At 39.6% G+C, this 18,166-nt stretch overlaps 1 long non-coding RNA gene across 1 annotated transcript in view; it reads right to left on the reverse strand.

The window, feature by feature from the left end:
• The window catches only part of LOC116660061, a 933,517-nt gene that overhangs the window by 644,627 nt on the left and 270,724 nt on the right, over positions 1 to 18,166 (reverse strand). The window contains exon 2 of the long non-coding RNA XR_004315426.1: positions 15,982 to 16,016. This is a non-coding gene — a long non-coding RNA (uncharacterized LOC116660061). The remainder of the gene's footprint in view (positions 1 to 15,981; positions 16,017 to 18,166) is intronic.

Genomic DNA, 18,166 nt, shown 5'->3' on the forward strand with positions numbered 1-18,166 from the left:
GTTGAGAAGTGAACAGGAATTTCCTGAAGGCAGAAAACTGTGTTTTAACGATATACTTGGCACACAGAATGGGTTCAATGTGCACTTGTTTAATCAATAGAAAGACTAACATATGAATGGATGACTGACCGAACAAATAAATCTAACCAATCAGAGGGTGGGGCGAGGAAGCAACAATCTATAATGCATTGTGCCCCCTACCCCACTCTCCACCAAAGATGACGTCCTCTCTCCATTACATCAGAAAACCTGTCTCAGCTCTCTAACCCTGACCAGAATATCCTATGTTTCTCACTTACACAAAGAAATTATTCAAGTCAAAGATAGCCAAATTGTCCATAGGTTATGTTCTGTACTATGATTTACATAGACAAAATCTCTACTTGGCATTCTTTAAGGATTCATGTATACGGCAATAAAGAAAACAAATATAAAGAGCAACACAAGTAGTTATTATTATATATGTAACAGGGAAATCTTATCTCCTTTATTCACAAATTATTGACCTAGAGCTCACACTTGGCCTCCAAATCAAGACTTGACATACACCACTCTGGCCATTTCTCCTTGCACGATTCTTTGGTCACTCCCTCCCCATGTGTCTTATTTCCCTGGCTAGTCGGTCATGTGTGACGACGCTTCCACTGCAACCATATTGACCACTTCTCTAAAGTGTGCAATAAATAAATAAATAAATAAACCCAGCTGGTGATGGGCTACAACTGTGTCCCCTTAAATCACTGTGATGGGATCACTGCATTTGGCAACAATCAAATAAATACAGAGTTGCTTTTATTGTCTGCTAGAGCAAAGTAGTATCTTTAAATGAGTGCATACTGCAGTTGAGGCATTAAATGATGGGCCGTAAAGCATGCATTGCCAGCCATTTATTCCTGCTATATTTTGTGTCTTCCAGGGTTACTTGTTTGATGCATGGGAGGGTTTGATGGTTACTATTGATTCATGTGGTGCTAGCAGTAAAGTCATGAGATTGATAGAGTTAAGGTCTGAAAATTATGGTTCTTTGAGCTACACTTAGACTTCAAGCAGGAGGACGTTCAAAGAAACATGAGAGCAATAATAATACAGGTCGTTTCCTTATGCATGGAGTGTGCTTTGAAGAGATTGGATCTGAAGTGGTTACAGTGCGGAGGCTTAAGGAGGGGCGACAACGGTTTTGTTTCATAGAACCTGAGAGCAGAGAAACCTGGTGAAGCAATTTCCTGATGCAGTTCCTGAGCAGTCTTCTGGTAGACTCTTTTCAAGTTTTTTTGTTTTCAGTTATTCCTAGTCACAAGGTAGTAAAATGAAGCAGAAAAAAAAAAGTGATGGAAAAGCAGCCTGCTGTGGGTTTAGTCTGAGAGAAGCAAGACGCCCCGGGAAGCGATGGTGCTGGTAGGTTCTAAGTACACAGCTCCTGCTGGATGACAGGCGATCCCAGCTTCAGCAGAGAAACCTGCTGGCTGCCTTGGGAATGACTTACCCTCAAAGAACATGGGATCAAGTGTGGTTTTGATTCTGCTAGTAATTCAAAGTTTTGAAATAGTCCCTACCTACAACATAGAAACAACTTCTAGAAACTGGCAGTGGTTTGATCTCTTCTCCACCATAGTCAGACCCTGCCATGAGAGTAGGTCTCATTGCCCCAGTTCTCCTAAGGAGTGGAATTTGACCCATTAAGAAATGGACGACTTCTGCACAGCAACAAAATAAACTACAAAATGAAAAGCTAATCTACAGAATGTGAAAAAAAATATTTATAAACCATACATCTGATAAGGGGTTAGTATCCAAAATATTTAGGGAACTCATACAACTCAAAAGCAGTATCACTAATAACTCAACTAAAAATAGGCAAAGGGCCTGAATAGACATTTTTCCAAAGAAGATACAAGAATGGCCAACAGGTACGTGAAAGGTGCCCAACATCACTAATCATTAGGAAAGAGCAAATCCAAACCACAATGAGACACTACCTTGTGCCTGTTAGCATGCTGGTGTGGCTGTGGAGAAAAAGGAAGCCTTGCGCACTATTGGTGAGATTGTAAGTACAGCCACTATGGAAAATGGTAGAGAGGAGCCTCAGAAATTTAAAACAGAGCCACCACGTGACCCAGCAACTACACTTTTGGGAATACATCTGAAGGAAACGAAAACACTGTGTCCAACGGCTATCTATACCCCCATGTTCACAGCAGCTTTAACTACAGTAGCCAGGACATGGGAACAACCAAAGTATCCGTCAGTGGGCGAATGGATAAAGAAGAGGCGGTACATATACGATGGAATGAATTCAGCCACAAAAATAGGAAATCCTGCCAGTTGTGACAAGACGGATGGAACTTCAGAGAATTATGCTAAGTGAAATAAGCCAGAGAAAGACGAATATTGTATGAATTCACTTATGTTTAGAATCTTAGGAAAACACACACACAGACACACACCCGAAACTCATAGAAAAAGAAAGATTTATGGTTGCCAGAGGCTGAAGGTGGGAAGTGGAGGAATTGGAGGAAGGTGGTCAAAAAGGCACAAACTTCCAGTTTAAAGGTAGGTAACAGGGATGTAAGGTACAATGTGAAGGCTGTTTCCTGACCCTGCAACTGGTTGCCTGGAGTGGGTGAGCTCAGTTTTCCTACCTCCTAGGCTTAATAGCTGTTCCTGGATTTCCAGTCATATGGTAGTTAATTCAACAGCCTCTCATATAGTACATATTTTACACATTTATTCTGGCTTCATATTCTATACGAAAAGGTCTAATTAGTTGCCAATTCCCAGCTACCCTTACTCTCATTTCTCTGATTTTTGAAGACAGTCCTAAGCTTTTAAATTTTTAACATTTTGATTTTACTGAAGTATAATTGACATTTAACTTTTAAGATATTTAAAGGGTACTTCATGTGATTTGATAGACATATCCTTTGTGAAAAGAATTTCTCCAATCCAGTTAAATAACAGACCCATTGCTGAGCACCTACTCTTAGCAAATTTCAGTTACACAGTGTTATCAACTGTAGTCAACATGTTTTACATTTGCTCCTCAGACAGTATTGATTTTTAAATTCTGTTCGTACTAGGAACCTAGAAAGAAACAATGCACTGTCTTCAGTATTTGAGCAGAATATGTATATTATATACAAATTTTAGTCAGAAATACATCATTTTTAAAAAAATGTGATGATGTGAATGACTAGTGTGTCAACAAGATGTATTTTAATTATATATACAAGCATGCAAGCTAGGACGACTCAAGACGCAAGTGAATTAGGAGCCAGAAGTACAGAATCAATCGTGCAGAACACTGGAAGGTAGTTTAAGTGGTACTACCATGTAAAGCAGGAAAGTTCTCATAAGCTCCTTTCGTAAAGAATGATAATAGAAGAAATAAGGGCTTTACCCGTTAAAATGCAAAATCTAAACAGGAACAAGTTAAAACTTTGTTCTAAGGCCTTGCCCAAGGGAGATAAATCCTCAATACCCTGCTGAGTTGGCTACACGTGGTGACTGCACACACAGCCTGAGGGTTTTCTAGAGGGTCCACCCACGGGCTCCTGCTGAGACTGACCACCACTGCCTCCCGTTTCCCCCGCCCCCCACCCCCATCTTGCTGGAGGGCTTGCCTGAAACCACAAAATTGGCTTAAACTTGGTGTCTTCTCTGTTCTCACCTAGCTGCTAACAATGTCTAGAACGTCTAGAGGAAATAGTACCTGCTTGTACAAGAAACTGCACAAAGAAATCTCTACTCAAGCAAGAAGTGAATATGGGTGTTCTAATGGCAATACCTTTGTTATCACAAGTGATGGTTATGCACTATCTCACAATGAACATCCACCGTCACCAAATGAGGTGAAGACCCAGGAGTCTGGGTGTGCAAGATGACCCCTAGAGTACAGTAAGCAAAGTAGAACTTTATGTTTGTTTTTCTTCTCATCCTTTTTGACCTTTTACAAACTTGTAAAAAAAAATTTAGGAACATTTTACGAAGCACACAAGATAATCAGCATAGAACACATGAAATAGATTTATGAATATGTCTGTTTACGCTGGGTATGCATTATGAAAAGATTTTTACAAACGGAGTTCCACTGTTGACACATACAAAGATACTACATTTTATACACACAAAGTCAATCAGCCTTACGGACAGGCTGAGAAATCTAACTACTGAGGCAATGTGGGAACACTGTAAATCAGGAATTAGAAACAGGACTGAAATATGAATTTGTTATTAGCCAGTGTGAACATTAGGAACTCTGGAGGCCTAATAAGTCTGAATTTGTATTAATAATCCCTGAATCTCTCTCCCCTTGTTACCCTGGATCAGCTTAGCCCGCCATGATCCGTTACAGTGGTTGGTTCTCGAGCGTCCATCTCCTCGGCTAACCCACCCATCACTTCCAAAGGGCTGGCCAGAGGACTGGAGACTCTTCCTACTGAGCCACGTAATGATTCTGTCTCACACGTTTACACCACTTGGTAGGTGACACAGTTTGTATTTTGTTTTTGTTTTTGAATCCATGATGTTATCTAATAACAAAAGTCTTGCTTCCTGGGATTTCCATTATCCACATCTCTCTGCAGTGACTTTCAAGCACTGTACTTTGCACTCATGCTGTTGGGTTTTCTTAGATCTTGCCTTTCTCTGTGGATTTTACATTCCTAAAGGATTACTAATATCCCCTTTAATCTTCAAAAGGTATTTCTCCTCCACCCAGCACTATACCCTGCATACAGCAGGCAGTCGATCTGTGCTTGTTTGATGGTTTGCTTCAGACGCTTCAGTCTGACCACCTTCCTGTTCACCACGCCCTGGGCTTGAAAGGACCACTCTCAGTAGAACTTCCTTACCTTCACACCAATGGCGCCTGAAAACCCACAAAAACGTCTCATTTTTCACTCCCCACTGCCTACTGGCAGTTTCTATTTTCTAAAAGAGGGTATTACTTTTTTTTTAAGTCAATATTTGTATTTACTGCACATACTTTATTCACATCCATATAACCAGTTTTTCTGGAAATGTTTATCTATGTTGCTGAAATACAGCTAATTTAAGACATTATTACAGAATATCTAAGTCCATGGTTTATGCTGGTGACTGTGAATTCTGCTTAGCAATAATTACTTTTCCACGTAATCAAGGTGTCTCCTGTATCGGACAAGAGCAAGTAAGCTAGTTGGCACAGAACTTAGGTTTGCGAGGTTATATTGTAGGAAAGGTTATATGCAAATGACTGTAACACCAAGTAGACTGAATGGTGTCATTAAAGACCCTCTTCATGTGCTTTCAAGTTCAAAGGAAGAAAGTACATATAACCAATGCTGACAAGTTTAATATCAAAATGATTCATGAAGTCCCTACTTACACGTAACGCCTACTAAAAGTTAAACTTGTAAAATACGAAAAACCTCAGACCCTGTGTTTTATGAGCATATGATTCAATACAAATATTTAGAGCATAGAATGGAATGAGTATTAAACACAAATACAATTATATGTTAAAAGAAGTAGCAGGGAAGTGAAAGTGATGAAAATTTAATATTTCTTGAGCTGACCACCCCCTTCCTTACAAGTGATTTAGAGATGCCAGTGCTGCAGGTGTCCCAGTGCAATCCAGGGTCATGAAAAAACGGGAAACTGGAGGTGGGGTGGGGCGGATTCTACAACATTGCAGCCACCCAAGCATTTTGTTCAAGGAGATGTTAGGGCTTTGAAAATAATGCCACTGATTCCCTTTAACAAGATGTGCCTTCAACATCCGTCATTCAGTTATAGCAATTCTGCCGAGAGGTGTGGCCAACACATTCTCCACAGGAAAACATAATGACGACATTGAGAATGTTCTCAAAAAATCCCTTGCCAGCTTTCAACACTCTGCCTCAGAGGCTGACTTCAAGGATACAAGTTACGTTCACTTTAACTACTCTCTTCCCTCTTTAAAAAGCCACTTGCTCAAAATTTAGGCGACTAAGGTGATTAGCCCATTCTCCTCCACATTTTAACTCTTTAACTTAAGATAGTTATCTAGAATTTATACCTATTTAACCTTTCATGATTGCATAGAAATGCCTATCACAGCTTGCAACCACAAGTGAGCCTTTGGCAAATGAGTTCTCGAAAGTACCATGCAGATAACGTGTTCCTTTCACAAATGTGTAGAGAAAAAAAAAATTCTAAGTGCATGAGAACTGAAATGCCTGGTTTACGATATTTATGCCTTAAGGGGACTGAAAAATTGGCCAAAAGCCAGTTCCTAAATAAATATTCATTGTTTCTACCCTAAAGGCACTTGGATCCTATTTTCCTAATAAGGATGTCGTTCAGAGGCGGCATCATGCAGGTCAGAGCCTAATGAAACAGCACTTGTATCTTCGGCTTCTCCTGAAGAAGAAAGCAAGAAATTAAGACTGTACAATTTGTTGCCTAAATGGATCGGAAGACTCCCCAAAGTGTCAAAACAAATAAATACGTGTTAATTAGCCTATGATTAAATTGCAGGAATGTTGATGCTCTAGATTTTCTAGGGCTAAAATCCAATTACGAAGGCCAACATCCCTTTTGCATGCGTATTTACATCTGTGTAAATGGTCTGTTAAAGTGCTATGATGGAATTAATTATTAGAGCTTTCCTGAAATTTTCTTGAAATTGAAATTTCAAAACATTTCATACTGTCATTTTTTTTCCCCAAAACTTCTGAACCAATTGCATAGAAACTTTCTAGCCCAGTTTCTGATTACGATGATTGTTCTCATTCAACTATGCTATTATTTAGTAATAGAATTTCTGTGGTCTGTGCTTCTATGGGTGTTTATGTGAGAGAAGCCGACTCAAAGAAATAAGGCAAATTGAGAACATATACATATTACACCATCTGCCTTGCTAGTCTCCAACACCAGGCAACCAGTGGTCCCCTGCAGCTGGGCAACAGTTTAGGCAGAGGAACAAATTTTTAAGTTCTGAAAGCCGACATCACCGAGGGCGACCATATTCTCCTATAAAATCAGCTTCTGCATCATCACTGAGATAATACCCTGGACTGACCTGCTGACTGACTCAGCCATGGCACTGAATCTGACATTTCCTACATCCTCATGTGATACACAGAGGTGAGGCTTGAATAAATTCCAGGGACTTGCGAAAGTTTTCCCCACAAAGAGAATTAATATGTCAAATTTTTTTTGGTTTTTTATTATGTCAAGATTTTGACAGGTATTTTGTATAATATGTGGAACTTGTCTTGATTTACACCTACAGATAATAAATTCTCTGTATCGAAGACAAACGGTACTCAGAAAGTTAACTGTATTAATACGTGTAGTCGGGTATTTTTAGTTTTGCAAAGTTATCTTTTCCATGTCTGTGGATTTTGTTCTTAATGTAACACTGAGGACTGAGTAAATAAAGTATGGAGCCAAGTTGTTTTTAGATTCTTAAATGGAGTTGTTTACATATGAGGAACACCATATTTTAATATCATGTAGCGAATTTGAAATTCCACAACTCCTTACTTAGAGAATTTAGACCTTGTTTCCTTATTTCCTCTCAAAATATTTTGTGGTTTTCCTTTTTTCCCCATGGAATGAAAGGTTTTACTCTAGACTGTCACTGCAGAGGATATGAATAATGCAAGCCAGTTTAGCATAATAAATATATTAATATATTTTAAAATATATTACAGTTTTAATAAATATAAAATCTAAATTAAGACTAATGCAGCAAAATGTTGAATGCTACAATAGGGCTAGAATCATTCTAGGTGCTACTTATGAAATGAAGTTTCCAGTCCCCCAAAATGTTAAATTAATTATCTAATTGGATGAATACAGAAAACACTTTTTCCAAATATCAGGAAATAAAATCAATGAAAAATTAGTGATCTGTACGTCATCTGAAATGGGGGTTCAGAAGTGGATGATACACTTAGGGACCAGGGCACAGGAAGATTCAGAGAAGACAGGCTGAAATGAGCGAGGTGTGCGTTAGCCTCCTAAGCACAGCACCCTCTCTAGAGTGGAGGGTCCTCGTATGGAGGAGAAGTCAGCATTTAGAAAGACAGGCTAAGGAGGCGAGGCATCGAATGCCAACGTAAGACCTTGGACCGTGAAACAACAGAAGAATGTCAAGCACATCAAAAAAAAAAATCTTTGCAGAGATTATTTCAGCATTGTCAAGACAGACGGTATGGAGTAGACCAGGCGGACTGAAGGCCAAGTGGTTAGAAATATATTACACTGTCGAGGTACAGAGTGACACGTGAAGGAATCATATGACAATATTTATTAATGAGTTAACACTGCTAAATATCTGAACCTCACAGTGAAACCAGAGGCCAAAAAGGACTTAGAAATAATCCAGCAGATCCTTCAGTGATGAATGTAAGAGATCTTCACCCCTGGAGAAGCTCTGGTCTCCAAGTGCTTAGCAATTTAATCATCTTCCAAATCCCTTCCCAATTCACAGTGCAGCCACATACCTGTTTATCTGGTTACTTACACTTTCTGCAAAGTTAATTTCTGGATTTCTAGACACCACAGTCAAGATACATGTTTTACTGGGAAATATTTGTATGTATCATATCCAATGTCTACATCTTCCACAGAAATTCCTGGGCTCGTTTCAGAGACGAGACTGCAGTTTAACTCCATGTTTAATGGCTAACTGAACGCATGGGAAAGCTAGTGATGGGGAACAGACTCGGTTCTAAAGAAATCTAATTCTGATCCTGGGTGGTAGAACACTTAATCCTGGCTCCCACCAGGATTAAGTGCTTCTCAAAATTAAGTAATGACTCCATCCTATATGAAGCAAATATTCACACAAACGCCCAATTTTGATTTAGATTACTTTTTATATTATTCACCTATGCATAAATAGAAATTAGCCCTTATGACTTAAAATAATGTGTATAAATAAAGATGTAAAGCCTCTACAATTCAAAATAACAGGCTTAATGTATTATTACTGATGATGTTGTTTATATGAAACTAAATTGCCACTTTTAAGTGACTGCATTGCTGAGTTTTAGCATAGAGATTTTTCTAAATTTACGTAGCTGCACTGTTATTAGTCATGTAATAACTCTCCCAATAATTTTCTACATTCTAAATACAGTGAAACTTTGGTTAACAAAGCTTTCTGGGCTTCAGATGGCTTGAACTTAACATGAACACATTATCTCAACGATATCTCCCTCTCCTCCTGCGATTTTTGTATCAGTTATAGCAGTTACAATTTGGAAGAGAATGGCACACAGTATTACAAGGCGGTTAGTTAGGATCTCATTGATACTATCTTATTAACATTTTTAAAGATTATTATAGAATAAAAACTCAGAAATATACTTATTCATAAATATCTCATAGAAAATTCATGGATCCCTCAAAACAGGTCTGAGGATGTCCAGTTTCTGGGAAACCAAATTCGAAAAGTACATATAAAACCCTGAAAGTCATAAGAAGGAGATATTTTAATGTTTTTGTTTGTTTACTACTTGTTTTCCAGAAACAGTGATTGCTTTTCTCTCAGTTAATCTGAGAAATGATGAGACAATATTTGAGAAAACGATGTACACAAAATTTTTACATTTTCCTTGTAAAAGCTGCTGACCCCAAATACACATTTCCCTCAGTGGGCACAGTATTTATAATATTTATACAACACTCCAGGTTTTCATTCTGTAAATCTATTCTTTCTGGGCTTTTAGCCAAGATGTACAAGCATGCTGATAACGCTGGTGACCATTTCTGTATCACCTAGGTCATTATCAGAGTTACGATTCCAGTACTTGAGTTGTATGAATACAATTTATGGTTCTACTTAACAGAAAGAAAAATAAAAGCCTGAATATTCCTTTTATTTGTATTTCAACTGCTTCAGTTCTTTGAGAGTATAAAAATGGGCATTTACGTGATTGAAGCTCTAGCCACAATGGCCAGTCTTATGTCATTGAAAAAAAAAAAAAGAGGGAATTGAAAAAAAAAAAAGAGGGAGAGATATTGAAGGTAATTACTCAACTCAAACATTAAGTTGCTAAAGGGCATTCCTTATTCATTAATTCTGCAAATACTCAAGTACAGTTCATAGTTTTATCCCTAGGTGTTGTTAGACTGGATTCTCCCCGCAACTCTCCTGCTCCTTCAGGAGACACAGCCTTCCTGCCCAGAGCAGGAGAAGGACTGGTATTCGGGGTTAATGGGGCAGAGACAGGTGAAAACTGAGGCGTTTGCAGCAGACTGCCCTTCAGAGGACTCAGCAGCCCTCTGGAAGCAGAGGCTTTTCTACCTGGCCAGGATTCTAGGCTTAAAGGAGCTTTTGCTGCCAATTATGGAAAGTAGGTAGATGATCTAAAGAGTAAACAAAACCTAGAATGTACGCTGGAAACCCTGGGGATTCCCATCTCTCACTGTCAAGCAGTCAGACTTAAAGTGACTTGAACTGCTTGAGATAAAACAGCGACGGTACAGCCAAAAGATAATCAGTAGTGTTTCCTTGATTATAATCTGCAGCACTAATAATAAATTACCGTTTGGAAACTGCTTCTATGGGGTCACTTCTGGGAATTTACCCCGAAGGAGTAACAGGATGCACACACCTACCCGGGTGCTTGTCAGGGCACTGCCACCCCCAGTGAGAAAGTGCAAGCAAGGAGCATGCCCCACCGCGTGCGCCCGAAGCAGGAGGTAAAAGAATGTGGTCAGATGAGACTGAAGGGCACGCCGGGAGGTTCCAGACATAAAGCAAAGTAAAAAGCAGGGGATAAAATCATTCATGAAGTTCAGTATGAGTCCATGCCCCAACCAGAAACAGAAGGCACACTCAAATGAGGATCATTCTCAGATGGTTTAAGAAAGATGTGTTTTCGTTCACAAAAACCCTGCTGTTCCCCCAGAGAACACTCACCACCCCTCGTGTGGCGGGGACAAGGGGAGGGGCTTCCTGGAGCCTGGAGCGGTAGCGTGAGAGGAGCTCAGAGCTGTGGCCACAGTTGCTTGAGGCAACCTTGGAAGAAGGGAGCCGGGGAAGCAACAACCTGATGCTTCCTCTCCTCCCTCCTTCTCCCAGGTCTCTCACTCCAGAACCTGGCCAAAGGAAGCCAGAGGGCAAGGGAGGACGTGGCTCCTTTTGAGACAGAAAGCTGGACGGAAAACCCTCCATCTAAGAAGGGGACTGAATACACCTGCACAGGTACCATCAGATTCTTACATATAAATGGGTGCATGAAGAAGGAACACACGCTGGTGTGTCAGTGGTAGTCATCTCAGGGGGTGGTGTGATTGGCTTGGCGTGAATATTTTTTCTTCTTTAATTCACCAGCATCTGCTAGCTGCAACTGGTACTGTTTCTACCATGAACATTCCATTGTAGAAAGGTAAGTTTACATATTCATTTTATTATATAATTCAGCTTTTAATATCGATACTTTTTATTGAAGTACAGTCAGTTACAATGTGTCAATTTCTGGTGTATAGCACAATGTCCCGTATACTTATTTTCAAGATGAAGTTTTTATCCTGGTCGGATTTCTATAAACGAAGAACACAAGCTGTTGGGAACTCTGAGGAGAGGCTGGTGGTACATGCACTCCTTGAAATCATCCTCTAAAGCTGAGGGAGACAAACTTATATTTACTTCAAAGTAAATGTATAAAAGCAAAGGACAGTATGTAGGCCAAGGAGTGACTGTGGAGTTTCATTCTACACAGAGTGAAACTCATTAAAAAAAAAAAAAAAAAAAAAAAACACTCTCTGGTTTTTGGTTTGTTTTGTGCTTTGAGTATTTCCCCGAAGCAGCTATATCAACTTATATCAACATGCTAATAACTAAGTTGCCAGTGAAAATGTCAGAAGGTAGAAGGTACACAGAAGCAGAGATCTAGACTCAAATGAAAGAAGTCCCAGAGCCCAAGAGAACTCAGTACCAAGTTTTTCAGACACCTCATGGTTATTGAAAATGACTGGGAGTAATGATCAGAAATAAGAGGGATGCCATTGAAGAGGGCGAGGAGACCAGTAGTCTATGATGTAGGTTTTAAAACGTGTGCAGGAGGGGACATCCGAGATACGAAAAATAGATTTTTCAGTCTTCTAGGGAAAATTGCATGATGAAAAGATAAAATTTATTCAGAAAGGTTAACTTCATGTTTGCGTGCTTCCCATACAGTGAGTCCTCCTGATACACAGACACCCCATCCACTCCCACCCATAACCTGAGAGACTCATGGCCGAGACAGTTACCTCGAGATTCCACTCTCTTGATCTATTAACCTCACCATCTGACTTTAATCAAAATTAATATAGAAATATCATTAAAAACAATCAAAAACACAACATCTGGTTGGAAAAGAATAGTTTTATGATAGATAATATTTGGTAAGATTTGGCTCACGGGGAGTAATGCGAATCAGTGGACCACCACACTCATAAAGATGAAAAGATGGAGATAAAGGTATTTTTCTGGATGCACAAGAACCTGGCAGTCACTTTTTAGTAGTAGAAAATAAATCCACATAACATTCTGAGATAAAAAAATAAACAAATATCAATGGTTTTCAATTCTTTATGATTAAAGCAGTTGGAATGACATTTAAAGGTCAATTAAAATTTTCTCTGGGGAATCCACTGTCCTGTTTTTCTTAGCAGAATTAGTTAACTGTGGTAAGCAAAACATATCAAGTAAGGCCTTTTACTATTTTGTTAAGAATCTTTGCAATGTCATATACATATTCCATTATGCAAGCAGAAAATTCTATTTAAATATGAATATCTCATTTATCATTTGTAAACTATTTTTATTTTTGGCTTTTTGCTGCCAATTTTTTTTTAAATCAGACTCCCTGTCAACACTGAGTTTATCCTGGCAAGTAGCCTCGTTCAAGTCTGGCTTATTGAAGAGCTGAATCACATCACCACACGCAGTATATTTTGTTCAGTTTTATTTTTTTTCTCCCATTTCCATACGTACGAATAAATCCATACATGAAAAACAGCGTAGAAATCACTTTTACGTGCTGGAAAAATGTCTGCATACCTGGACTGGATTGGGTGTCAGAAGCCCTCGCATTAAGTCATGTTTGCTTTTCTGACTGGCCCAGGCACCTCATCCTGATCGGAAACAGATCTAATACCTTCCAACCTTCATGGAATTGTTTGGCTAAGGCGTGTGAACATGTGTGACAAGTAAAACACAGTTAAAAATATAAGTTAAAGTTTTGAAAGAAACCGTTAAGATATAAGGGCTTGGAGAACAGCATATTAAAGGGGACACAGAGGAAAATGTGTTTATAATTTTCAGAAACAGCCTGATATCAATCTCTGTCACTTTGAAGTCTTTTATAGGCAGTGAGAAAGGAAGAACATGAAGAAGCCCTGTGTGCACAAGCCTTACAGGAAGGACAGGAAACTCTACTTTTAGAGTTTCCAGGGCTGCCTGGCAAAGACTTAATGGCCTCTAATTACTCCCCCTGCCTCAGAGATCATCATAGTCCCTTGCATTTAGGTTAATGTAAATGGTTTAAACCATTAAAAAGCTCATTAAAATGCAAATATTACCTAGAAAAGCTATTGAACCATTTTTACCTATTTAACTATCCAATTACCCAGCAGTGTTTTAAGAGAAAGCATTGCAGCATCGGCGATGTTTTCCTAGATAAAATGAATTAACAAAGCAAGAACAGAGCCCTAGTTCCAAGTTTCAGAATAAGCCATCCCTTGGAATCCAAGCAGGGGGCTGGTTCCAGGACCCCCTCAGATACCAAAATCCACAAATGCTCAAGTCCTTTATATAAATTGGCGCAGTATTTGCAGCAACCCATTGCACATCCTCCTGTATACTTTCAACCATCTCTAGATTACTTAGAACCCTCAACGCAACGTAATTGCTGGGTACATAGTTGCTACTGTCCAGCAAAATTCAAGTGCAGCTTTCTGGAACCATCTACAAGCTTTTCCCCGAGTATTTCTGACCTGCAGATTGGCTGAACCGTAAGGAGGAACACTGAAGGGAAGACAAGTCTTTAAGGTATATGAACAGCTACTAAAGCTGAGAGCAGTCTGTGTGCACAAACGCCTGCTGGATGCTCCCCTGGGTGTACACACAGACGCCACCCACAGAAGACAATACCATCTCTACACAGAGTTTAGCCAGATACTCTGCCTTTGTTTTCAGAAATGTCACTGTTGGACCAAGCGAGCACATCCAAGGCAGTTTATATATACAAAAGAAACAAGGAAAAAAAGCACCCCACGGAAATAGCATTTTATCAGACAGAGCAGTAAGGAGTCTGTACATCCTAAGAGATTTACTCTTCGAAAGCAGGGGACTGACAAATCGCTTTCCAGCGTCTTTCCGGCAGTCTCACAACACAGGTATTACACCCAGGTTGAAAAATAAAAATAACGCCAATGATTCAGAGAGGGTAGGGAACTTGTCTGAGGTTACTCAAGTGATTCGAGCAGGAGCTAGTCCGCTAGTGAGTTTTACTTGACCCCCAAAGCCTGTGATCTTTTCATCACAGCACTGTGGGGTGGGGTCGGGAAATATCTGAAAGTTTTACTTATTTAGCTGTTTTTGTGCAACGTGGTCCGGACACTGACTCTAACTTGTATATCATTTATTTACACAGTTAAGCTTAAACATTAAAAAGTGCTGTAATTTTATTACTAAACATTAAAAAGAATTTGTTGTAAATTTATCATAACTAATGCTCACAATGACAGGGATAATTTGAACCGTGCTTTTGAAAATACCTCCTGGTCACTTATTTAACAGTTTTATGGGCTTCAAAAATAACAGTGCAGGACTTTTACAAGAAACAGTGTTCTTTTTCCAAAATACCATTTCTCTGCTCATTCAATAACTTGGCACGTGGGTTAGTATGCGGTGCGTCAAGCCAACATGCAACGTCGCCGGACCACAGAAACACAAACCGTGTAAACAACCAACCATGAGGCAGTGAGAAGAGTGGTGACGTCCGGATTTACTCACTGGAACAACAACTTGACTGCACACGAAGCTACTCTGCTCTGACAGCCTGCAGCAGGGCTCAGCGCCTCAAAGACGTGGAGCCTCTCTTGCATCCACAAGCATAAAACGAACTGGGACGGCGCTCAGCCAGCGCACAAGAAGTGAGACTTGGAACCAACATCAGTTAACACAGACCTGTATTCGCTGTCAGAGTTGCTGAAGGGCATCTTTGTAAGACAACGACCATGACTTCCTAGAGAAACAAGGACTCAAACCCAGGCCGCCATAAATAATGACCCCGCCATCGTGTCACTGACCCACTGGCTGCTTCGAGAAAGGCAAGTGGAGAAACATGCCCCTGACCTGGTCAGTCCTTGTTACATAATAAAACACAGAATATACTATGTGCAAGCATTTCATTTACTTTCCAACCTCATAGGAGCCCTGAAAATTTAAATGCTAGGTTGAATCTACATTAAAATTGAACTCATGGTTAAACCCAATATATTAGCGCATTTTAAAATGCATATGTACTCAGACAAAGAATATATATGTAGTGTTATTATAAAATACTACTGTGAAGATACAGCCATTTTTTCACTTTCAAAATAAAGCTAACAAACCAAACCAATAATAAAGAAAGGCCAGTAACAAAAACTGTGACCATGCCCCAAATGGCTGATAATTTTCCATGAAAATCGTCAAAAACCATCCGGAACTGAAGTAAATGTAATAAAACTAAGCTGGGTTCTTTGTATTTAACTTCAACAAGTATTTCTTTTTAAAATCACCAGGTTAATTAATTATTCTGACGAAAATAGAAAAATGTGCCAGTCTGTCCTTTATACGTAATGTCTCCACCATGAACAATAATCTGAAGCTTACGATAATTAATACTATATATCCTTGCCTCTGAACAACACAGCTGTCAGCCACGAAACTTTAAAATTAATAGGCTCTCAAAGCTATAAATCAGAAACCATGATAATTCTATGTAATAATTCTTAAAAGGCACTTACCTCTTGGAAGACACACACTTCTGGAGGCAAATTGCCTGTTAAAATAAAACAAATCTTTTATTGGTCTCCGGTAAATAATATAAAGGATGATGCATTGGTATCCTCAGCACAATTACAGGCCAACTTTAAAAACTTCTCCTGATCTCATTTAATTTCTTTTTTTTAAAACCCAAAATTAACATCCCCTCCTTGGTTGTAGTAATTAAATGCCTTTCTGTTCAGTGCATGAGCACTGAAACCACAAAAGCTAATGAGCTTCATGTCTGAGAGCAAAAACAGAAATTATGGGGCACATTATCCGGGTCATGGCTATAGATTCCAGGACCTTCCACTCATTATAATGAGAAACACATGAATTAATGTCTGTGCCGGAAGTTTTAAGGGTTAGATGTCACAGCAAATTTCATTTCTACTAAATAAAAATACAATAGCACCAGATAGAAGTTATTAACATGAGATGTACTCTTCTTAAGTACTGCATTAGTTATTCAAGTTTCTTATACACCTTTCGCCGAACTGGATTCAAGTCTGAGAGGTTTTTATTTACAACACCTCACAAACATCGCTGAGATGAACTATGGTTGCATCCAATGGGCAGCAAAGATTGTACTTGAAACACCCTGGCTTGAATCAGTAGAACGTTTAATTCTAATCAGAGGCTGGAACATAGTTGAAGAAACAGTAGCAGGAGAAGAAACCCTTGGATTGCAATTTCTTTCCCATAGGACCTGAATTCCCCTTCTCAGAAGTGAAAACGGAAAGTAGCAATCATTTCCCTGGGAACTCTGTTTGCACCTATAAAACTGCACAAACACACTCTCTTCTACTGCTATACATACATGTCAGCAATGCTGACATTCAGGTGCCTCTAGGTACAGAAAAAATATTTTAACTGAGCTGAATTGTATCTCAAAATAAGTGCAGATTCAAAGGCTGGCAAAATTGATAACATTTAGATACTGATTTGCAAACAGAGTTGGCTCCTGTTGTAAATCCATCTGAGTTCACTTGAGTGTTAAATTGTCAGGACAGCAAAATGACTTCTCATTCTAGTCATCGATCAACTCTGTAATAAGATTTAGAAAGGGGGCTTCTAGATGGATGGAGAGCTGGTCTGATGATGCTCCTGGCTCCCCGGGAAGTCTCCCTCTTCCCCAGTGCCCTGCTTCTCATCTTGCTCTGGTCCGCCCTCTGCAAACATCAGACTGACTTCCCTCTTGGAAGGTGCCCTCTCAGCAGTTAAGGGCAAACCTGGTTAAGACTGAATAAAACAATTAACGTAAATATTCACCTGCGCATAGAGATGGTCTCTTTGCTTTGATACAAATGAAAGCGTTCAGGACAAAAAAAAAAAAAAGTTTAAGTCCCATTAATTCTTGAAGACAAACGGTTTCCTTTCCCCCACAACCACCACCAGAGCTGAACGTCTGCCATCCCTCAGGAAGGCTGCCATTCAGCTGGGTGAGGGGTCCCCACAATTCTCCTGCTGTTCCTGCACTTAACCCCAACCCTAATCCACCATCCACACAGATGTCAGTACTTTTTCCTTTTCCTTTTTTTGTTTTAAGAAAGAGGTATCATCAAGTTTCAGCACCACTTAAATATTGCAGTACTCTTGGTATTGACCATAGAATAAATTTGAAAATCCTTGACATGGCTTCTGAGGGCTTGTTGCCCTGAGCCCTGCTGACTTTTCTAGTTTCTAGTTTTCTCACAACACCCTCCTCTCTCATCACATTGCAGAAATGGGCCTTTTTTTCTGATCTCCCATCAGTCACTTTCTTTCTAGTCTCAGGCCACGATCTTAGCAAATGTCAGATTCCAGAAAGTCCCATCACCTGAGTGACCCCTGACCTCAGTTTAAGATCTCAAAGGTTTTGTTTCGGTTTTTTTTTTTCCTGCAAAAAGGCTTCCCAAGATTTGTAAACTGGATCTCTTTTGCAGAATAGTAATTGTGTTTTGCTCAGCTCTCTCTCTTCAGGCATGGCAGGGAGAAGATTTGAGCTCTGCCTCGCTCCCCTATGAACAGAGTGAACCTAACATCTACTCTCTGAAAGGGAGGACTTTTGAGACGGAAAGAAGGCATGAAGCTGACCAGACACCAGTCCACTACGTATGATCCAGGACCAGTCTGAGCAAGCCTGGGCAGGTGGTGAACATCCTTTGGAGGAAAAGTTGGCACTTA

Source organism: Camelus ferus, chromosome 26 (genome assembly GCF_009834535.1).
Source record: "Camelus ferus isolate YT-003-E chromosome 26, BCGSAC_Cfer_1.0, whole genome shotgun sequence".
Classification (NCBI taxonomy): Eukaryota; Metazoa; Chordata; class Mammalia; order Artiodactyla; family Camelidae; genus Camelus; species Camelus ferus.